Below are 24,386 nucleotides of genomic sequence, written 5' to 3'. Positions count from 1 at the left end.
ATGCCTGACTACTCTTTCTGAGAAGAAATGCCTCCTAATTTCCAACCAGAATCTCCCCTGGTGCAACTTGAAGCTATTCACTCTAGTCCCATCATTAGTTATCTGTGAGAAGAGGCTGACCCCCAGCTCCCCACAGCTTCCTTTCAGGTAGCTGTAGAGAGCAATAAGGTCTCCCCTGAGCCTCCTCTTCTCCAGACCAAACAACGCCAGTTCCCTCAGCCTCTCCTCACAGGACTTGTGTTCAACGCCCCTCACCAGCTTTGTAGCCCTTCTCTGGACATTCTCCTGGGCCTCATTGTCCTTCTTGTAGTGAGGGGCCAAAAGCTAAACACAGTACTTGAGGTGCAGCCTCACCAAAGGGAAGGTGGAACAGTATAGGGGGAAGATCACTTCCCTGATCCTTCTGGCCACACTATTCCTGTACATGGTTTTCATATTAACTGTACTTGTTTTTCATAAATTAAACTCAGTATTATGGAAAGTAGTGGACAGAGACATGCTTTTCATATATGAATCTCATAATATGAATCTTTCCTGGGCAACCTGCACTAGATGTCATTGCTTGAGCAGGGGGCTTGGCCAAGGCAATCCCCAAAGGTCCCTTCCAAATTCAGCCTTTCAGTGATTCTATGATTTTGACACTACACAGATCCACTTGGCTTGTTTGAATCATTTTTTGAGTCCTACTGTTGCAAATGCTTGTTTTCCCAGTTGCATAGCTAATTAAAATAAATAAATAAATTTAATAATAATATTTTCCTGGTGATGTAGTCATGTAAGCACTTATGTATCTAACCCTTGGTGCACACTGGAGAAATGCATTTATTATATTTATTCATTTCTTTTATTTTAGTCAGAATTTGGAAAGAAATTGCACTCTTAATAAAGATACATATTTCCCACCAACAGCTAAAGAGGTATTTCTAATAGCTGAATGCTCATAAATATGATTCATTGGGTGTAACAAGGTCCTGAATATAAAAGTGATTTTACAGTTTGTACTTATATTTATACTTTTGCCATTTGATTCATTGATATGGCAAGAGAATCTCAAAGTAAGACAGAAAGACAGATTTATTAATTTTTTTTTTTATTTTTTTTTTTTTCACCTAAAATGGGTGGGAAAAAAATTTTCTGCTTCCAAACTGTTTTTCTTACTCTAGGACTGTCAGTCAGTGACTAGATTTTAATCTCATGTCTAGCTCACAAAAGTCAGAAGTTCTAATTTTGTATCTAGGTTGATGGGGGCTCGTGGTTCCTACAGGCAGTTTTTTTAAGAGTGTATAACTGTGTAGCCCAGTGAGTATGGCTTTGCCATATTACTGACAAGTCACAGGCTTTGTGCTAAGCTAAAAATGAAGACCTTTTGTTTCTTCAGCCTTTTTCTTGATTTTTTTCACCCACCTGGTGCTATCTTCCTACCTGTTTAGCTGAAACAGAAAATGTTTAATAATCACATAACTATTACTAACTTTGGTTTAGCTTTTGTGTAGCTTTGTACAGTTGTGCTACTCATCTCTATCAGTAGACGGTAATAACAGGTTGTTAGTGCAAAATGATCTGAGACACTGGAATGAAATTATAGTCTGGAAGCGTTACAGGCATTGAAGGACAACAAAGACAGCTTGCAGCTGTGGTACAGGAGGATATCAAAGGCCCATGGCTACAGACAGCTCAACAGTGATCCATTGCTGGTCATTGAAATAATGCAGTCTTGGGAAGCAGGTAAAGTTAGATTTCTGGATAACAGAAAACAAAAGGCACATACCTGGCAAATGGTATATGGTAAGTGTAGATATTAAGTGGATGTGTGAATCAGTGAAGATAAAGTAAGAGAACTGTGCCAGCAACCACACAAGACAGATCTAAGTAGTTTCAAAAGTGACAAGGAAGAAACCCCCTTCCACAATATCCTGCTCATCCTAAGCTGATGAAACATCCCCAAACTGGTGTTGGATCGTGGGAACAGAAGAGTGAGCACAGTACCACAGAAAGAGATCAGTCCTGGAAAGTAGTTTGTGTATCAATTTTAATTTTATTATGGTGAATGAGCTTAAATAATAGAATTATTTTAACCACATGTTAATGTCATTGCAGTTATGCTAAAATAATTCCTTGATTACACTTTGCATTCTTTAATTATTTGAACAATTAATTCTTGGCTTTGCATGTTAGATGTGTTTCCTTGGCTCACATAAAATGCAAAAAAAAAAAAAAAAAGTAAATAAAAAAAAAAAGTGGAGAAGCAAATTAGTGGAAAACATGGGCAGCCTAATTTGTAATTTGAATGCAACCAATAGGATAGAGGTGGTATAGTGTTTATCAGAATATGTCTTCCCCCTAGATTGGACTGTTATACTTTAGATGTTGTTTTTACCAGTTGACAGGTGATCCTGGCAGCTGTTGGGTTTATGCTTGTGAGTAGCATAGTCTAAAATGGAAGGACACATACATCAAATGGGATAAAATTTAATATAGGTACAACAAAAAGGTACATGTATTTTTTTCTCCCTGATATCTTTGCACAGCAGGAGGAGGAATCAGTGATGTATGACAAAACTCCATGGGGGAATTTTCAAGCAGTGGTTGACTAAGGGTTCAAAGTGGAATGAAAATGGGTTTTGTGTCCCCAAGAGAAAACAGCTATAACAAACTTGACATCACACTGTCTTTTTTAAAAAGAAAACTAAGCAAAGGTTTATGATCAATTGTGTGCCTGTGGGAGAACACTGTAGGAAAAGGCGTCCAAAAAGGCATTTCATTTCAAGAAGAAGAAGTAAGAGCAACCAAGATAAACAATAAAACAAAGAGGCTTACATACCTGTGAGACCAGGAGAGGTAGCTTTTCTTAGCACCCCATTGACAGGAAATCCCTGAATAAAGTCTGCTAGCCTCATGCTGGGATTTAAAATCCATGAAGGGAGAAGAGTCAACAACATAACTATATAGTTTTGCCATCCCAGGACAGATCCAGATAGCTTGCTTTCTGCTGCATTTTGAGGTGTAAGAAGTGTGTTTAGGGTTTGTGATGGTTTTACTAGGGTGGGCAGCCGAGCTCCACTGCAACCGCTCTCTCACTCCCCCTCCTCAAAGAGGAACGGGGAGAAAATACGATGAAAAGGGCTGAAAGGTTGAGATAAGGACAAGGAGATCGTGCAATAATTATTGTGATGGGCAAAACAGACTCAGCATAGGGAGATAGTAAAATTTATTACTTATTACTAACAAGCTAGAGAAGTGCGAAATAAAGGAAAGAAACCAAAAGCACCTCCCCCCAAACAATCTCTTCCACCTCCTCCCCCTGAGTGGAACAGGGGAATGGGGGAATGGGGGTTATGGTTAGTCTATAACACTTCTGCACTGCTCCTTCTCAGTCACTCTCATCCCCTGTGCTGTGGGGTCCCTCACATGGGATGCAGTCCTTGATGAACTGATCCAGCATGGGCTTCCCACAGGCAGCAGCTCTTCCAGAACTGCTCCAGATATGGGTCCGTACCACGGGATTTATTCCTCTGGAGCAAACTGCTCCAACCTGGATCCCCTACAGGCAGCAGCTCCTGCCAGGTCACCTGCTCCTGCATGGTCTTCTCACCACAGGCTACAGGTCCGGCCTGGGATCTGCTCAGGCAGGGGTCTTCCACAGGCGGCAGCCTCCATTGGTGCAGGTTCACCTGCTCCTGTGTGATCTCCTCCATGGGCTGCAGCATGGAACCCTGCTCCACAGTGGTACTCCATGGGCTGTAGGGGGAAATCCTGCTTCACCATGGTCCTCACCACAGGTCGCAGGGGACTTCTGCTCTGGCCCCTGGAGCACCTCTCCCCATCCTTCTTCACTGACCTTGGCGCCTGCAACGCTGTTCCTCACTCCTCTCACTCTCTGAGCTGCTGTGTGGCTCAGCGTTATTTTTTGTTGTTGTTGTTGTTTGTTTGTTTGTTTTTCCCTGTCTTAAATATGCTCTCACAAAGGCACAAAATATCACTTATTGGCTTGGCTCTGGTCAGCAGTGAGGCCCTTACCAAACATGGGGCAGCTTCTAGATCCTTCTCACAGAAGCCACCCCTATGGCCCCCTGCTACCAAAACCTTGCCATGTAAATCCACTACAGGGTTGCTTACACCAGTCCCACTAATCATAATGGGAGTGGGACAGGTGTGTGACTGCTGTGGTGGGGAGATACCATGAGCTGAATGTCTCTGAGAGCCTGGAAACCTGAGATTTTAATAACCATACTTGGAAACTCTCTGTTGTGCTCTAACTCAGTGTAACTCAGAGGAAGAAACGAACATCCATGTTTGATAAACAGCCGTATATAAGAAAATTACTTGTTTATTCCAGATATGTAAGTGTTTCAACTCTTGAGTACAAACTTGGATGACGTTGTGGTAGTTGAAAGCACAAGAGAAGAATGTCAGCAGGGTTCTTTTAGTGTTCATTTAGCACTTCTAGTGAGGATGTACCTGGAAGGGCTGGGCAGACAGACAGATTAGAAGTATCACAGAATCACAGAATTTCTAGGTTGGAAGAGACCTCAAGATCATCGAGTCCAACCTCTGACCTAACGCTAACAGTCCCCACTAAACCATATCCCTAAGCTCTACATCTAAACGTCTTTTAAAGACTTCCAGGGATGGTGACTCCACCACTTCCCTGGGCAGCCTGCTCCAGTGTCTAACAACCCTTTTGGTAAAGAAGTTCTTCCTAACATCTAACCTAAAACTCCCCTGGTGCAACTTAAGCCCATTCCCCCTCGTCCTGTCACCAGGCACGTGGAAGAGCAGACCAACCCCCACCTCGCTACAGCCTCCTTTAAGGTATCTGTAGGGAGTGATAAGGTCGCCCCTGAACCTCCTTTTCTCCAGGCTGAACAAGCCCAGCTCCCTCAGCCGCTCCTCGTAGGACTTGTTCTCCAGGCCCCTCATCAGCTTCATTGCCCTTCTCTGGACCTGCTCAAGCACCTCGATGTCCTTCTTGTAGCGAGGGGCCCAAAACTGAACACAGTACTCGAGGTGCGGCCTCACCAGAGCTGAGTACAGGGGGACGATCACCTCCCTAGCCCTGCTGGTCACACTGTTTCTGATACAAGCCAGGATGCCGTTGGCCTTCTTGGCCACCTGAGCACACTGCTGGCTCATATTCAGCCGACTATCAACCATCACTCTCAAGTAATTCATTAACATTATAGGTAACAGGACTGTGCTTTCCCAAGACAGTTTCAAGACATTTTTCTACCCCTTTATGTCATTTGTAAGGCTTATGTTATTAGACAAGTAGAATAGAATATATAATGTGCTGAAATACATAGATATAGGATTTTTCCTTTAGCTATCTGCTGTTCTGTGTCTCGTGCTTCTAATAGAAACTTCTTGGGGACCAATTAGGCTGTATTAGACTGTGTGTGTATATACTGTCAAATGCAGTAGTATCTGTGAACTGTTAATGTAACTCTTTCTGATGATGACTACTTACATTTATACAATAACTATAAGTCCACCTTGGCTACATGAAAAATACAAAAGACGTTCCAAAACATCTTCCTGCCAAAGTGTGTTCTCAGCATGATTACGGTGAAAAATTATTTTCTTAAGCTATGGAAATGCAAGATTAAATAATGGTTAGTGCATGATATTTTTGAGGCTCACCTTGCACATGAGCTAATACATAAGTGTCTTCCACACTCTATAGGATTGACAGAAAAGTCTAGGGAAGGTCATGATTAATAAACTCAATTTTCTTTTATGACAAGGTTACCCACCTAGTTGACCAAGGGAATTCATTTGATGTTGTTATATTATTAGTATTAGTATTAGTATTAGTATTAGTATTAGTATTATTAGAAAAGCTTTCAATGTTGTTTCTTACAGTATCCTTTTGGAAAAAATGTCCAACATACAGCTAGATGAACACATAATACATCATGTGAACAAATAACTCATGGGTTAGGTTCAAAGAGTGATAGCAAATGGGGTTACATTAGGCTGGTGGTCAGTCACTAGTGGGGTTCCACGGGGCTCCATATTAATATTCTCTTTAATGTTTTTATAAGCTATCTGGATGCTAGGCTTGAAGGTGCACTAAGTAAGCTTCCAAATGTGATATATGGAGTAATATGGAGTAATAATTTGTGTCAAGAAGGTGGTTGATATTAATAAAGAAGGGGAGATGTGGGAGTGTGGCCATGGGGGTCGGCAATCCCCATGGCTGATGATAGCATCAGACTCTTAACGATGAGGCCATCAGGAGTGTAAAGAGTTTAGAGGGAACAAAGAAGGGTGATTCAGGAGACACCATGCCATCTGGGGTTGCTTGTTCTCCTGCTGCTAAGGCTTGGAAGTTGCTGGGGGCTTGCTGGTTGCCGGGCAAAGTTGTTTGGCCAATGAAAAGTTGTTTTGAAAAGGACTGTTGTGGAGTGAAGGGTATGAGAGGAACCTGTCCTCAGTATGAAAAAGGCAACACAATATAATGAAGTTACGTCATCAATAAAGAAGTAGAAAGAAGGAATAAATAGGGACAGGCTAGCAGAACAGGGACCAGGATGGGAACAGGGACATTGATCGCCTCATGAAGATAGGTTCGGCCAAACTCAGCAAACTGCTCAAAGAAGCTCGTACAGAAAGTCACTGGAAATAGGCGCACCGGAGCTCGAACGAAGCTCAAGCTGAGAGAAGCAGACACGCACACACAACTGCCCCTCGCTGGTAAGCAGCTGCGCATTATGGGGAATCATATGTCCTTAGGAACAAAGACTGTCCTGGTAACCTTACAGCTTATTCTCTTTATTAACAATCAGACAGTTTATGATCCTGAAACATGGGACCAAATTGAGGTCAAGGTGTGGGACTCTGCAAATAGAAATGACAAGGTTGCGGTGGGATTGCTCGGCACCTGGCGAGCAATCTCTGAGGCCTTAAAGAGCTATGTGTGACTGCAATCAGAAATGTGGGGTTTGCCAGATAGTGAGGGAACTGTGGGCTCTTCTACTGGTACTTCTGCTACACTATTGGCCCCCCTACGGCTACTGCCATTGCAGGCCTTTGCTGTTATGCTACCTGGTGACTTGAACATGCCTTTTGACCCAGGCCCTATAGGCCTTGAAAAGGAGATGGAAATGTTTCCCTTCGATCTGGGAAGAAAAGGATACATAAAGGCCGAAGGCCGAGTTGCTTAACAACTTAAAGCGAGACATATTGTTCCCATGACTAGCCTTGGAATTCTCCAATGTTTGTAATCAAGAAAAGGAATGGAAAATGGAGACTGTTATATGATCTGAGAAAAATTAATGAAGTCATGGAAGATGTGGGAGCACTTCAACCAGGATTACCAACTCCAACTATGCCCCCGCTCCCGTCATGGACATTTATAGTAATAGACTTAAAGGACACTTGCCTTTTAAAGCTTTGCCATGTTTATGTTTCAATTGACACCTTTTCTGATCGTACATAGGCATGCTCGGGTTTAATATGTAAAAGCAATGTTCTGTATATTTAGAAAGTTTGATGTTAGTGTGTGCATGTTGGTAGAGCATAGACTCACTGTGCACCCAGTGCTGTTTACTTGCCTTTTATAAATATTACTAAATTCAGATTGAGTTAAATCTTCATTTATAACACAGACAACACTAAATTGGGAGGATGTGTTGACTCCCTCAGGGCCTTGAAGACTTTTCTTGACAAATTTGAGATTTGGGCAGTCACCAACTGCATGAAGTTTACCAAAAGTAAGTTCTGGATTCTGCACTTGGGAAGGGACAAGACTGTATGTATGTACAGACTGGGGGACAAGAGGCTGGAGAGCAGCCCTGCAGAAAGGGATCTGGGGGTTTTGTTCAATATCAAGTTGAACATGAGTCAACAGTGCACCCTTGCAGCCAACTGAGCCAACCGTATCTTGTAATGCATCAGGCACAGCACTGCTAGCCTGTTGAAGGAATTGATTGACCTGCTCTGCTCTGTCCTGGTGTAGCCTTGAGTACTGTGTGCAGTTTTCGGCACTACAGTATTAAGAGGGCATAAAATTATTAGAGTGTTCAAATGAGGGCTACAAAGATCGTGAAGGATTTAGAGGGCCAGATGGGTGAGCAGCAACTGAGGTCCCTTGGTTTGTTCAGCTGAGAGCAGAGCAAGCTGAGGAGAGGCCTCATGGCAGCCTGCAGCTCCCTCATGAGGGGAATGGAGGGACAGGTGCTGAGCTCTGCTCTCTGGGGACAGTGACAGGACCAGAGGGAATGACATGGAACTTGGACAGAAAATGGTCAGGCTGGATGTTAGGAAAAGGTTCTTCGCCGAGAGGGTGGTTGTGCACTGGGACAGGCTTCACAGGGCAGTGATCATGGCACCAAGCCTGCCGGAATTCAAGAAGTATTTGTACAGTGCTCTCAGACATAGGGCTTGATTTTTATGTGGTCCTGTGTATAGCCCAAAGTTGAACTCAATGATCCTTGTGGGTCCCTTCCAACTCAGGACACGCTATGATTCTAAGTCATTTGAAGTCTCTGCTGCGATTCAAGTACATCTCAGATTTGAACCATGGCTTTCCTTCTCCTAAATGAACAAGTGAACAAGCTGCTTGCAGTGGCAATAAGAATGGCTGCAAATGTATTGCATTTAATGTGCAAATTTTGGTCTTTCTACAGTCGGTTTGAGTGTTTCTGCACAATGCAATGCAATGCAATATGCAATGCAATGCAAAACAAACAAACAAACAAACAAAAAACACACAATGCAGTTGTCTCTGTCATTGCCTACATTGTTCTGAAGTCAGGAACAAATGAAACTCCCACACAGGCTGTAAGGAAAGCAGTTTCAAAGACAGGGTGACATCAAATGAATTTCCATCAATCTTTCATTAGAAAATTTCTGAGAAATAGATGAAAAACTACTTATTAATCTGCTGAGGAATTCATCAGCATCCATAGTGAGCAGTTTCATGCTCTGTTGCAGAAAATCAAGTTTTGTATCACAGAATCACGGAATTGCAGAATTGTCTAGGTTGGAAGAGACCTCAAGATCATCTAGTGCAACCTCTGACCTAACACTAATAAAAAAAAAAAATAATGGAGAAGAGAAAAGGAAAACCATAAGATAAAAATGAAAAAGAGATCAATTCAACAAATTTCTCTCATTTGGAAGTCCATGTGTTTACTTTGCATTTTTCTTTTCTTTGGCAACACTTGTTCCTTTGAACAGGGTGTGTTAATTCTAGTTCAAAGGATTAAGCAAGGAAACCTTCGAAAAACTTAATGTACTGAAAGGATATATACTTAATAAATCATGTAGGAATGGTATGTCAGACCACTAAGTTTCTTATGACAAGTAATCACATACACCTACAAAGCTGGTGTGCTCTAGATAACAGTTACTAGATGACTAATGGTAAACTCACTTCTTATTCTTCAGCGGGAACTGCATGTCTCTATATAGTAAAATTTCATAAAAACTGGGACAGATAGCCCCTTACTGAAAATACTTAGATCAAATTTCTCATCTTCAAGTATCACCAGGTGAACCATAGCACTTAAGAGTACAAATAAACCTGGATGTCTCATCATTAGTCTAATCTAAGAATGAAAAGAACCCCCACTTTTTAGCATTTATTATAGCAAAATGACCTAACAATTTCATTTTTTTTTTCTTTTATTTCATAGAGAAAGTCTCTCTCTCCCTGATCTCAGTATAATTGGATAGAAATAATATTTTCTTTGGTATATTATGATATTCATCCCATCTGTTGGTCTCTAAAGATATACCTGTCTTACATCAACTCAGAGCGCAGTCTAGTCCAGTATCTTTGATGTGGCTGATTGGAGATACCTAGGGAAGAAGAAGGTGATAAAGAGAACAAAAAGTAATACACTCTGCACTGCATTCTCCCATCTGCTAGAAATTCCAGTCACATGGTTGTCCTGGGTGAGAAATAGTATGATGTGTCTGATAATACTTGAGACATTTCTTTTTTATATGTACCTAGTTACCTTTTGAAAGATTTTAGCATCTGTACTATAACATCCTATGTTATAAGCAAAGAGTCTGTTGAATGGAGATAAACAATTTAACTTATTTTTAACTCACTGGATTAATTTGGAGTGACCAAATTCTTATATTGAAAGAATCATTGAATAATTAAGCCCATTCATGTTTTCATATTTGCTGTTCTATCTATATATTATTTTCATATCCCCTCAAAAATGACTGGAAGCTGACAGAAATGAGGGATCAGTTAACAGTATATTCTCTCTACTCGAAGTAAGGTTTTTGAGAGCATTTTTATCTTATTTTCTTGTTTTCAAGATTTCTTTTTAGCTGAGATCAGCCAAGAAAGTACTTTACATATACATTCTGAAACATATGGATTTAGTTGTCAAAACTGCCTGTGGATGTTCTGTCTTTGGAGCTGGATCTAATAAATGAGGCTGATCAGTCTGCAGCTGTACACCATAAAAAGAGTGCTTTTCTTTGCAAATCCAGAGGAACAAACACTGTTCTCTGCTCAGAGAAATGAACAATGTGCAAGACTTTCTCACTTCTTTTCTTCATTGTGCTGAAAAGACAGCTCTGCTGAACTATTTTGTATGCAATATTTGTTAAGGTTGACTTTGATAGTGGGTGACTAGTGGGTAACTATATCCCTTAGAGAAACAGCATGGGCTTCTTTACTGAGGAGGCATAACTGAAAGAATATATGCTGGTTCACCTTAAAACAAGCACTAAACTAGTGCACAAAACTAGTCACTTTGGCAGTGTTTTATAGAGTGAACTTGCATAGAAGATACACATGATACCTGAGGTTGTCTGACAGGTTATGACTTCTGGTAAGTCCCATCCCTCTTTACTCCTCCTTATCCCTGCTTCAACCTCATGGTTCTTTTTCTTTCTATCCCCTCTTCTTGCTTCCCATGTATTTTATTTTTTTTTTTACTGATGTGAATCAACTGATAGTCCCTAGTTTTTGGTTAGGTTAGGTCAGGTTAGGTTAGGTTAGGTTAGGTTAGGTTAGGTTGAGTTAGAGGTGATTTTACACGTTGACTCAGTTCAGGAAAGGTTCTGGAGTACCAAATCCAGTGCAAATGCATATGGCAAGAAGAGAGAGGGAGACAAACACCCTTCTTTTCAGCTATTAGTTTGACAGTAGAATTAATACATGTCTTCTCCATAGATATTGTACATCATGGCATACCTAGTAAGTCAAATGTCAGATTTCGTTGTAATTGCAGCATCTACAAGCATTGTGGCTGTTCAAAAGCAGCAAGGTTGTAATGCCTGTGGTGAGGTATGAATTGGCACCTGTAATGTATACATTCTGTGTTATCACCACTTCAAAACGATATGGGTTTGCCATATTCTCCCTCTTGTGGACATTACTACTTACACTTTTTTTTTTTTTTTTTTTTTTTTTTTTTTTGAGTATTCATCATATACTAGTTATTAAATACAGCAGAAGACAGGACCTCCCCAATTTCAGTTATATAATCCTACATATCTAAACAATGCTCATGGGAAACTTTAAGAATTTTTAACAATATTTAAACAGTTATTTCTCCATAGGGATGACTTATTTATTTATTTATTTATTTCTCCAATGGACCTTCAGAAAGTTAAAACAGGGTAATGTAAGTTGAATAGAATGTACAAGTGAAGGAGTGCGATGCAGTGCTAACTGAAAAGGTTTGGGAAGGAGGAAGAAAAATAGCATATTGTGGTATCCCAGTGCCATAAGGTGCCAACACCCTAAACAATGTTGGTAAATGGGAAGGGAAATTCATCCTTTGGAAATGAAAGCAGCATTTTAGGGCCATGCAGCTGTCTTCCTCTACACTTCAGGACAGTGATAGCGGCACTGACCACTCACAAAAGAAACGGGAAAGATATAACTGTAAGACAGGACACCGCCTCAGGGTAGTGCAGGGACACAAAGCAGCCATACAAGGTACCCATGAAGGCTTTTTGATTTATTAAATTACCTGCATGTCAAGTGTCTTGTGTAGTGGGGAGTTTTTCACCAACTGCGTTAGTGCATGCAATTCTGCATAGGTTTGAACTATAGTGGAAACCGAGTAAATTAAGCTAGACAGGAGTAAAGTAGTGCTTTTACCCTTCTCTGGTGACATGGACATCAACCAAACAATGTTTCATAAAATAATCTTAATAGCTTGTTTCAGAGCACAAGAGTCAAAAGAGTAGGTTACTGTGGAGATACTCTGCTAATTGTGGGGGAAGCTGTCAATAAAGACAGATTTTCAAACAAAAATCTTCAGTAAGAGAAAGTGTGAAGAGGTGATGAGAATTTCTCAAATATTCTCAAGGGAAGATATTGTTCCAGGATTTCTTTTTTAAAACACAGTTTTTGTTGAGACCAAAGAATTATAAACTGCTTAGAACTGAAAACACACAAACAAGTCAAACCAACCAAACAACAACCACCACCAAAAAAATACCACAGTTTATGTGGATATATTTCAGTGAGGTCAGAGTAAATGACTAAGTGTTGTGCCACTAGAAAACAAGCAAAACATTTTGCTTCTAGTGGTAAAAGATCTGAATACAAAAACTTCAGTCATTCAAACACATGCAGTTTATTTTACTGGCTATCAAATGGGACGACACAAAGATATTATGCAAATGTAATATCAATTGATTCTGAAAATGTGGACCCAAGTTTTGAACACAGTAATACTTTGAGAATTCTTATGCAGGATTTGGAATTTACATAAGGAATATCAGGTGGAAAAAATAAAAATAAAATAATAATAAAAAATAATAAATACATAAATTAAAAACCAACAAGGCACTTTAATCTGTTCATGACTTAAAATGAAAAGAAAGTATCTGAAATATTTGTCATTTGGGATAATCCACCTACATCAATCAACATGGTTTAGCATTTGCATTTGCATTTAGTATTTAGCATTCATAATAACGGATCCTGTGCCAAGCCAAACCCATGTGCATGGCTGTTGCTGTCATACTTTATTATGCCACCTTGGCCTTGATCCAGTCCAGTTCTAAGGTGGGTTGTAAAACAGGACTGACCGAGTCTTGCTTTGTCATATGGTTTTCAATTTCTAAATAGGTCTTCTCAGCAGTGGCTGAAAAGGTTACTTTATTGCCTTTTTAAAATTTCTTTTTATTTCTTAGTCTGCAAATCCAAAGGCTCAATTTTCCACTAGGAAGTCAGGCCAGACTCATTTTGTCCCTTGCAACTACTGTAATAAAGAATCTGTAATTGGAACTTTGCTGCTGAATTTGAAAGAGATGCACAGGCAAGGGCAGAATTCAGCTCACATTGTTGTAGATGAGCTGGCTCAGCTGAGTTACTTAGAATTTATTTCAGTCAGCAAAGAAGACAGATATGAATCTGCATGTGCACAGGAAGGATTGCTTGAGTTAGAACTCGCCATCTTCCTCAAAGGAAATTTTTAGTGTAAAACCACATTTTATGGCTCTCCTAGAAGTGGAGGAGAAAAATATTATGTTTATATTTTTGTATAAATCAAATGCATGGCTATTGTGTGAATGTGCTGGTCTGGCTTTTAAACTTAGTCTTGGAAAAAGATTAAGGAGATATTGAATTCAGCTGACAGAAAGGCCAACATAAAATTAGCTGCATAGAATGCAGTGTGCTGAGAGCTCTATATATTGAAAATTTTCTGCTGGTACCACATTGCTTACTGCCCTGTGGACTTACCTGTATTGGCATGGACCATAGGAAGGTGGATGCGCTCAGCCTCCACCAGAGTTATCCCTCATCAGTTTACATTTGATTGGAGGAATCAGTTAGCTCACTGACAACCCAGGACACTCCACTTTTAAAATTTCTTACCTATGCTTTTGGATAAGGAAGTGAGCTTTCAACTCATTGATCAACTACCTCGTAAAATAACTCAATAACTTTATGTTGTAAAATCTCTTTAGCTTTACAAACCTCTTTTCCTCTTTATTGTCTTTTGAAACATTGGGTCACTTGGACAAGTTTGTGTTTTATTATTTGTCTGTATAAAGAACTGTTCACAGTCGCGGTCAGAATGATGGATTTATGTGGCTTGACCCCACTGCTGGATGTGAGAAAATTCACCACCTTCCTCATTGACAGTCAGCAAAACAATGGGCTTTGCAAACCAAAGCAAAGCAAAAGGCTACAGTAATTCATGTCTGAATTCAGTGTAATGAGAATAATATTAACAATCAACTAATTCAAGGTACCAGTTTGTGATATTAAACCTTTTTACTTGTCTTTGTTGGTGTTCATTCATGCAGTAAGCATTCCAAATAAGCCTTCCTAAAATCAATTTTGAGCATTAATACTACTAATGTCTACTAAGTAATACTAGTAGTGTTACTTTACAGTAAAACAGAATCCTGAAAATTACAAGTATCAAAGGCAATCATGGGCTGGCAGCTAAGTAAGCTGGAAAAGTGACCATAGTCTTGCCTGAAAGAGACATAGCATCAGGATGGAAACACCAGCCATTAAGTACTCTATTATTTTGTTTTACCATCTCTCCCTTCTCCTGGTGCTGGATGTAGTATGATCAGATTGACAGGAAGGTCTCAGAGCTGTCATCTTTAAAGCACTGCATCCCTTGGAGAATTTGTTTGTCTGAGTCATACAAACAGAGGTCTTCAGAATGAATATTTTACAGTAGGACTGTAATGATCTCTCTGGGTGACTGCACTCAGAAACAGTCAACTTTCACATGCCACTACTAAAGGTAAAAGATGAGGGATAAAGCAGCTGGCTCTCTGCCTTGGATAAAACCAAGCTCTGATGAACGTTATTTAAGCATATGGTATGGTTTGTCCATCATTCAACCTTCTGCATTTATGGTTTGGTGAATTCATCTGTGTCTCAGCATACAAAGGTGATCATTCATTCAAAGATAGCACCTGGTGTGCTTGGATATACCAAGGCTCTTGAAAGGCTCAGACCTTTCTTCCCTGAGACATTATTCTAAACTGAGTGACGATTTTACATCAAAACATAATCTATAATAGTAGTTGGGAATCTGTGTGTTTTGCCTCTTTCAAGGTGCAAACATATCAAACATATTGAGAGCAATTTCTCAAAGTCTTCTTGTGTTGCAGCTTCTGTGTAACACTTCTAACTTGTCAAGGTTCATGTTTGCTTTCCCAGTGGATTAATCAAGGTCCCTATCTATGATAACCATAACTGCTTATTGAGGACCTGGGTTACATGAAGTGTATTCTAAGACCATCAGATTATTTTCTAAGGGTTTTGGTTCTCATTCTACCCCTGACATTTTATTGAAGTAATTTGTAGTTAATTTAGTTTTTATTCTTCACAAACTCATTCATGAACTGCAAAGAGATATGTGTCACTTGTGAGTATGCCTTGGAGCGGGTCAGCGATACAAAATGATGTTTTGACTAAAAACCTTGACACAAAGTTTGTCTAATAAGAATACACTATTATTGTAGTTCTCTATGTTATATATAGAATTAATATAGTAGTATATATTACATGTAGAATCCCAAATATAATCTTATTCTATGTATTATATATGTATTGCATATTGCATTATATGAATATGTAGTTTTACATGCATATATACTTATACATATAATAAGAAAACACTAGAATTATATTGTCCTGAAGAGGTGAATACTAACATCAGAAGAGGTGAGGCTAACATCAGTTCTGATATCAGAAGGTGCCCACATGTAATTAGAAGCTATCAAAAAGTATGCACATGAATTTTTTCTTTCGCATGGATGTTAAATGGGGCCTGGGTGTGAGGAAGGCTGGCTAAGGACAGTAGTACCACCTGGTTGCACAGCACATTTTGGCAAAGCATAGAATGGTTTCCTTAGCCACCCAGTTCAATGGCACCCTATACCCTGAGAGTCTGAGCTTTGCACTTTAGATTTAAGGATAATTAAAAAAAAAAAAAAATAGAAATATGAAATTTAGCACAAAGGTCTCTGCTTTTGTTGCCTAGACTATAACCTTATTTTCAATGCCACTTAGGTTCTTATAGTTTGTATAGCATGTGGCTGTGCTCCTTATAGATTTTAACTCATTTTGGATGGACATTTTTTTTAAAAGCACATAACATATTGAAAACCCCTCTGTGAGGCAGCCACACAGAATCATTGGATTATTGTTTTCTACTAACACTTGTTACTCAAAGTTGATGCACAAGATAGACGTTAAATCAAAGAAGGATTTAAAAAAAAAAAAAAAAAAGGAAGGAAGGAAGGAAGGACGGACGGAAGGAAGGAAGGAAGGAAGGAAGGAAGGAAGGAAGGAAGGAAGGAAGGAAGGGAGGGAGGGAGGGAGGGAGGGAGGAAGGGAGGGGGAAAGAAAGAAAGAAAGAAAGAAAGAAAGAAAGAAAGAAAGAAAGAAAGAAAGAAAGAAAGAAAGAAAGAAAGAAAGAAAGAAAGAAAGAAAGAAAGAAAGAAAGAAAGAAAGAAAGAAAGAAAGAAAGAAAGAAAGAAAGAAAGAAAGAAAGACACTTTTTTATTCTATTCAATTTAAAAGCTGTTTTGCTGTTAATTATATATCTGTTTTGAAGAGGTTGCACACATTTCCACTGGGAATTGTTAAGTACATCTGAACTAGTCTTGGAAATGAAAGAGCAAAACTGAGATGCCTATTTCAGGTCAATCCCAGTCTTATTTTGTAGTATTCTGGAAGACTAACAATGGTTTAGATATCTGTGGAAATAGTGGAAATTAAGTACTAAGGCATAGGAAGGGCTTTATGTAATGAAAGAAGGAGTAAGATAAATAATAGTTATGCTAATGGTAATTATGAAAACAATAATATTGATAATTAAAAAAAAAAAAAAGTTATTTTTGGCACCAACTATCTGAAGAAACCACACAACTACAGAATTTCTGGTTGCTATATTTCTGAAGCCAAATTGCTAAGATTAACTAACTTCCCAATAAATATCTCCAGCTGTTTGAAGAGGGTTCTGCTCCTGCTTCCTCTGGCTTGTATGGAAAATGCCTTGTGTTCCATAAAGCAAGTAAGTTAAATGAAGGCATTTGTAGCTCCACGAAGCACATACCTACAAACAAGATGTCATGTTTCAACTCATTCTTTGTCCTGCCTTTCCTTTAATGAGTAATGAATATATGTTTATATAATATAGTTTAATATCAAAGGCTTATTGCTGGACGATATTGAGTGTTTCTTAATACATGCTTTGTTGCCTTTACTCTACTTTCCTCAGTACAGGTGAAATTAATTATTTGGTACTTTGTCTGCCTGGGATGGAGCTCACTTTGCCACAGCAACCCCCCCAGCACTGTGCTCCGCACCGGCAGCCAGCACAGCCCCGATACCACACCACTGTTTTGCCTCTCACTGAGCAGTGCTTGCCCAGCACCAGGCTCTCTCCAGCCCCCCAAAGCCTGCAGGCTGCAGGTGGGTGAGTGGTGGGGAAGGGGCAGGGCCAGGGCAATGAACATAAAATGATTCCAAGGTGTTCCACACTGTGTGACGTCGCACTCATCGATACACCTGGTATGGGAGGGGAAGGGGAAGGGGAAGTGGAAGGGGGAAGGGGGTGCTCAAACTGTTTATTAAGGCCCTGCTTCCCAAGACATGGCCGAACATTGCCTGTTGATAGGAAGTAGAGAATAACTGTTTTTTCTTTATACATTTTTTTCTTTTTTTTTTTTTTTCTTCTTCTCATAAAATTATCCTTATCTAAACACATAAACCTTTATTCTTTCCCATCATACTTTCTTCCCTTTCTCTCCCTTTGAGGAGGGGGAGAGAGAGCGGAAGTGGTGGAATTCATCTGTCCATTGGTGTGAAAACACCACATACTTTATGTACAGGCTTTTGTACCTAAGTAAAAGAGCTCACTTTTCCCCTTCCTCCACATTTAATCTGGCCAGTTATACATGCACAAAATGACTTCAAACCCTGCTGTTGTGTTAGGACATCAGCCAAGAGAAGACAGGGAAAGTACTTCGCTCTTAGCTCATTATTCCTGTTCCCAGGGATGTTAACATTAAAAAGGGCATCATTAGTCACAGAAAAATTGGTTTTAAGTAGATAATTTTTAAGTATACATTTATCCATTTAAATTCTCATCACGTTGAGAAATATGTATTGTACATATAGCTCTCTCCACAATATTTCTCAGGAGTCAAAATAGTTCATGTGTTCTCTGGCACTGTAATTGTTCATTTGGTTACAAATCCCTGAAGGCAAGATTTTCCACAGTTGTGGTGAGAATCATCATAGAAAACACCACCAGCCAGTCAGCACTACGAGCTGTCAGCAAATTGGTCTGTGGAAACCTCCATGCCCAACACAGGACAACAGCCCCTGGAGATTTGTGCCCTTATTGAGCATTTATTGGCCACATTCAGATGCACACCAGACCTACCTGATCCTTGGGAAATAAATTAACATTTGGTTGTGATGAACAGCAACTGTCAAACGCTAATCCAACTAATAACAATGAGACAGTACCGTTTGAAGTTATCACCATGGGTTCAGGGTCTTGATCATCCATAGGGATATAGCAACAGAGTTTACAGGTCAGATTGAAGAATGCACCAATCATAAATATCCCAGGTGCAAACTCAGTTTGAAATATGTATATGGATAAATATGTTGAAACTCCACAGGAATCTCTGCACTGAAGGCAGCCAGAGGAGCTGGTCTCCTCTTTGCTCAGCATGTCTGTGTAACTCAGGCCACTGGGAATGAGATAGTGCATTAACTGGGAGAGGTTCAAAAGGACCCTGCATGTGAGGTTAATAGACTCAGAAATGGGCAAGCTGAAAGGCAATTTAGTGCCCATTCAGTGCTGATTAGGACAAAAAGGTGTTGTAAAAATCCTTTTTGCCTCTGCCTCCCTTTCAACATGATCAAAGTGGTTGTAAGCACTGTGTGGATCAAAAACAATCTCAAACAAGCCAGAGAGAATTCCTTTTCCCCCTTCCTTTGACAAAATCCCTGAATTGCTATTTTGCCTATGTTTAAATAGAAATTGATTGCACCCTGTGATCACATCTGTCCAACAAGGATGCAGCCTGAAGTTTTCAATGCCTTTGAAATAACCAGGGTCTTTCTACTGTGGCAGGAGCTTTCTAGGCTGCTGACTTCACTGTGAGTGTGAGGAGCATCGGGCTTGGTGACTCTCTGAAAACCAAACCAAACCAAACCAAACCAAACAAAAATCATACAATATGAAACACAGCAGGTTTAAGATGGCTTTGTATGGCAGACTAGAATGTGTACAGCTGTGTGCAAACACAAGCAGAACACAATGTTGCTATTGTTAAAAATAGTTATCTGGCAGTGCTATTTCTCCTAGAAACAGTTACTAATTAAAACCTTTTTTTTTTTTTTTTTTTTTTAAAAAAAAGAAACAAAACAATGATACGTCTAATATTCATGCCTCATCATGAATTCCTGACTGTACAACCCTTGCAGCTGTTGAGGAGGGATACTTCTCTCTGCATCAAAGCAATACAAATTCTGAGTCACGAATTTCAAGAGCATCATACTTCAAATGCTGGTGTCTTCCATAGGTTATGAGGTAGTAAAGTGTTGCCTTCAGGGGGCAGTGGAGACCTGGTTCAGGAATGGCACAGTGACCAACCCCAGGCCGCTCGGTCCATCAGCTCACAGACACCAATGTGGTGGATGGCAAATGGCATTTATTGTCAAGTCACATGGTGTTATATACCCTAGGCCCACAGCGTCACTTCTGCTTGCTTACGTCACAGACCACGTGCTACTGCCCATCAAGGGAGGGGCTCCATCTTTCCATACAGTGCGACATCTTCCAGCCGCCAGACCCTAACTACCCACATTTCCCCCCTCCCTATGCACAACCAAATTAGCTAAAATATAACAATCTAAAAAACAATTCTGCTCCCGTCTCAGTTTTATACTTTATAACAATCTTAAGAGGTAGACAACATAACTTGAATAAAAAACATAAGGCACAATAACCAGGAGAAAACTAGGAGATAACCGGTAACTGGGGATAACCCTGAGTAAATACACTCTTAAAATAGTTGTTGGTGTTCTACCAACATAATGTAAACTTTCTCTAACCGGCTTTTAACAAATGACACAAGCTTATTTAGTATACAAGGTCCAAAGATAAGATCAAACAAAGGCATCGCAGACCCCCCCCCCCTCCACGGAGGCCGCTTCGCTGTTGTCTGGATTCTGCCAGTGTGGAACTCTCAGGCTTAGACAGGACGCTTGCCAACTTATTGGCTTCTCTTGTCACCAGGGTATACGGATTACAGGGGCGTCCGAGGATCCCTTCCTGTGAACAGAAACTCACAGTTTTCATTAGTTTTATTCTAAAGGTCCAGTCTGATGGACTTAAGCAGACACTATTTGACTCTGCCATCTTTTCTGACTGCAGCATACCCTCGCCCTGTCAGAACTAATTTCCACCCTTGTTCCCATTCTCACAGCTCATTTCTAACTATAACTGATGGGCCTTCTTCTAGCGCTCAAGTGGCCCAATGTTTTTGGACAGAGCTATTCACCTCCTCTCCCCCGGGGAATTGATTTAGTGCTAACAAAGCGGTCACTAGCAAGCGTGCTTGGTCTCCTGAGGGAACAGTGGTGGTAAAACCTTCTGTTTATATAAACAGAATACAGAATACTCTGCTAATACCTCTAACTTAGATTTCAGAGTTTGATTCGCTTGTTCGACTATGGCTTGTCCTGTACTATTATATGGGATGCCGTATATTAGAGTAATACCCCATTTCTGAGCGAATGCCTGGGCTGATTTGGACACAAAATTTGAACCATTGTCCATTTTGATCTGATTAGGGACGCCAAGCCACGCCATGGCTGTCAGCCAATGTTGGATGGTTGCTTTGGAGTTGGCCTTAAGGTGTTGTGTGGCTACAATCACTCCGCTATATGTGTCTACGGTTACTGCTAGCCACACTCGAGGTCTCAGCAACTGACAGAGAGTAAAATCCATCTGCCACACCTCAGAGGCTTTGACACTTCTTGGGTTGACTCCACTGGACCATAGTGGTGCTTTTTGACAGTGGGGACATGTAGCTACTATGTGTTTCCCGTTGATGGTCGAAATCCCACATCTCTTAGCTAGCACTTTAGCTCCAGTGTGGAAGGACTCATGTAGCCGGTGGGCATCTTTTAGTGTCCATAATCCTTTTGCAGAGGTGTCTGCTTTGTCATTACTAATTTGGTAAAACCCTTTGATTGGGTTGTGGCTGTTGACGTGGATGACCGATATGGTGCCTTTTCAGGAGAAAAGTGCTTCACCTAGCATTAGAGCGACCGTGGATGTTGACACTCTGGGCCCTGACATGGCCAAGCAAAGTTTGGCTACAAACATTGAATCGGTCGCTGTGTTGAGGTGATCCACTGGGAACAGTCCACAGGTTAGTACTACGGCCGTCGCTTCTAATTGTTGGACTGAAAGCGCATGATTGGTCATTTTAATGCTGTGCCATTCTCCTCCTGATTGCCATAACGCCACTGTGGTTGAGGTTGCTGAGGATGCATCTGTGAAGACTGTTGGTCCCCGTTGGGGCTGGTCCATGATCTTCCGTGGGAGGTCGATGTTGACAATTTTCAGCATTTGAGCCCAAGGGGGCTTAATAGCGTATTGAACTTCTCCTCAAAATCCGGCAAGGGCTATGGCTAGAGATTCTGACATCGCTATTGATTTCAGTAGCAGCTGTTTATGAAAGGGTAGATATATCGTGGTGGGTTCGATACTTAGGTGTCTTAGGGCAAGTTTTTGGCCTTTCATGATGAGTTTACCAAGGCACTCAACTCCTGGAGGGAATGCGCATGACAGTTTTCCTAGGACTATCCACTGTATTGGTTGAACTTTTTGAGGGGGGCCCTGGGCTAGTGCCCCTACTCCCCCCCTTTCCATGAAGTATACATACAGATCAAGTGGTTCATTTGGGTTCCACCTGGCGAGCGTGCTTGATGATACTTGTCACTCGATAAAATTGAGAGAGTTCATTGCTTCTGTCATCAGAGTCTTTTGCTCCCATGTTTTTTTTTCCTTTTAAAAGATCGTACAGGGGAGCTTTACCTCATGCATGTTTACTTCATGCATGTCATGGAGGAGGTGAAATCCTTCACTGGTTTGCTTGGGTATTACAAAAACTGGAGTGTTCCATGGACTAGTAAAAGGATCTATATGATCTCATTGTAGTTTGTGGTCAACTAGCTCGAGAAGAGCACCCATTCGAGGCTTCGACAGGGGCCACTGCTTGACCCACACTGGGTTGGACAATTTCCACGTCAGTTTAATTGGTGGAAGTGGGTATGCGGCAGTGGCCCTTACGGTAAATTTGTCACCCTGGCTTTTAATAGGGCTAAAGCGTCCCTTCCCAACAGGAAGGACATCTTCTGGCCGCCAGACCCTAACTACCCACAGTAAAGGAAAGATGTTATATCCTCTTTGATTCACTTGATGCCATTGCAACAAAATGAAGTGCCTTTTTATTTCAATGTAATATAAAATATTGGTAGTATGAGGAGTCCTGTGAAGTGATGAGGTGTTTTCAGCTAATATTGTTAATCTCAGACCACCTTTGGTTGTGGTGCACTCCACGAGCTCTCTGAAAACCTTTGGGAACAGGTTCTTCCTGTCTGATATGGGGTAGATAGATATACACATTACTTCAGCTGTCTTTGCTTCTACCATGTCTCCAAACTCACCAAGTGAAAAGAGCACAGCAGAAAGCTGTGCTTTTTAAATTTCAAATTTGCAGTCTTTGAGGTTCACATTTTCTTAGGGGGCTTCGCTTTCTTATTTGGTTTTGTTTTTCTCACTGAAAAGGGCAGAAGCAGTAATATATTGTTTTGTTCTCAGGGAATATTTTGGTCATAATTCTACAAATCCTGTTCATGCTACCACAGTATTGATGGAGATATGTCTGGGGAAGAGGAGTGGTATCTATCTCTATTTTTTTTTTTCAATAAGTAAAAATGTTCATACAATGACATACAGTAAATTAAACCTAGGGCTTAATGGGATTTGAAATTGGTACGGATAAATCCATTATTCATGGAAGTCTCCAGGATAAACAGCTGCTGCCCAGCTTCAGATGCCACAGTTGATGATGTGGCAATGAAACCTCAAGGACCAGTGGGGAAACTCATATCAATTTATCAACACACACAGAAAGCACATGAGTGTTTGCTCCTGTTTTGGAGTGGTAGGAAAGTCCTTGCCTTTGGGGACAGTGAACCAAGCCTTCTTCAACAAACCGCAACTGCAGCTTGCTAGCAGAGATGGTGGCCCTGGTGAAGCTCAGCAGGTGAGGCACCATGGCCTGTTTTGCACAGATCAGAATGGATCCACACTTGTCCATCTTTTTAGCACCAGCCTGACTTCCTGTCTTCATCAGTTGATACTTCTGCGTGTCTCACTGTGGTTTGTAGTTACCCACGCAGTGGTCTGGTTTGCCTCATTTTTGGTATTATGGAACCTACCAGATAGAAAATAATAAGAAAATAATGCTATGAAAATACATAGTAGCAACAATGCCTCTTGGTTTTATCTGTTGAGGACAAGCAAATGGTTAAAAATATCTTGGCTGGAAAAGGGGAATGGTTCCTTAAGGATGTGCCATGCTGGGAGAGTGTAAGAGCAGCAGTCTAAGTATATAACCCAGGGTCAATGGGCTGTACGCATTACTCATAGCATATATATTTGACAAAAGGGTTGTATTGTCTTGATGTTTTGATACACGTCTACTACACACTCTACACACTGCTTCTGTGCAGCAGGACCTCAGCACTACGGCCTCACTCCAAACTCTGGAGTAGACTTTTTTTCTGGTTGAAAACAACTGCAGATAAGGTGTCATGTAAAGAATTACGCTTCAGTGAGCTCTGGAGCCTCACAGCTCTTTTCCTGACCAAGTTAATTACTAGCCTGGAAAAATATTTGAAATTCAAATTAACAGGCAGTCATGCTCGCATAGTGTAGACCAGAGAAATTCATCTGTGACTTGAACTATAAATCTACACATCAGCCCAAACAACAATAGAAAGAGAGGAACATGTTAATTAATCTATATTGTAAAGCATTGACTCAGACAAGTGTTTCAATTCATGGTTCAATTATTTGACTTTATTTTGAGTTGGGGAAAAATACTTACCAGCTGAAGTTATTGACTCCCTTATGCACATTTGGATGAAGTAGGGTGCTCCCACGACTAGTTCCTTTCCCATTTCTCTTCCCAGAGCTGGAACAGTCTGCAATGGAGAGTGATTTTCCTCAGGAGTGATGTGAGGAAAGCGAACTCCACAATCAGTAAGATTGTAAAGTAAGTACGTTTATTCAGTGCTGGGTGGCACGGGGGATAGTCCCACCAAAGTCATGTGCACCCCAATGCGGCACTTGCCTTGGTTATATGTGGTGAAG

The sequence above is a fragment of the Aythya marila genome (genome assembly GCF_965140915.1).
Source record: "Aythya marila genome assembly, chromosome: Z".
Classification (NCBI taxonomy): domain Eukaryota; kingdom Metazoa; phylum Chordata; class Aves; order Anseriformes; family Anatidae; genus Aythya; species Aythya marila.
This window is presented reverse-complemented; position numbering follows the sequence as displayed.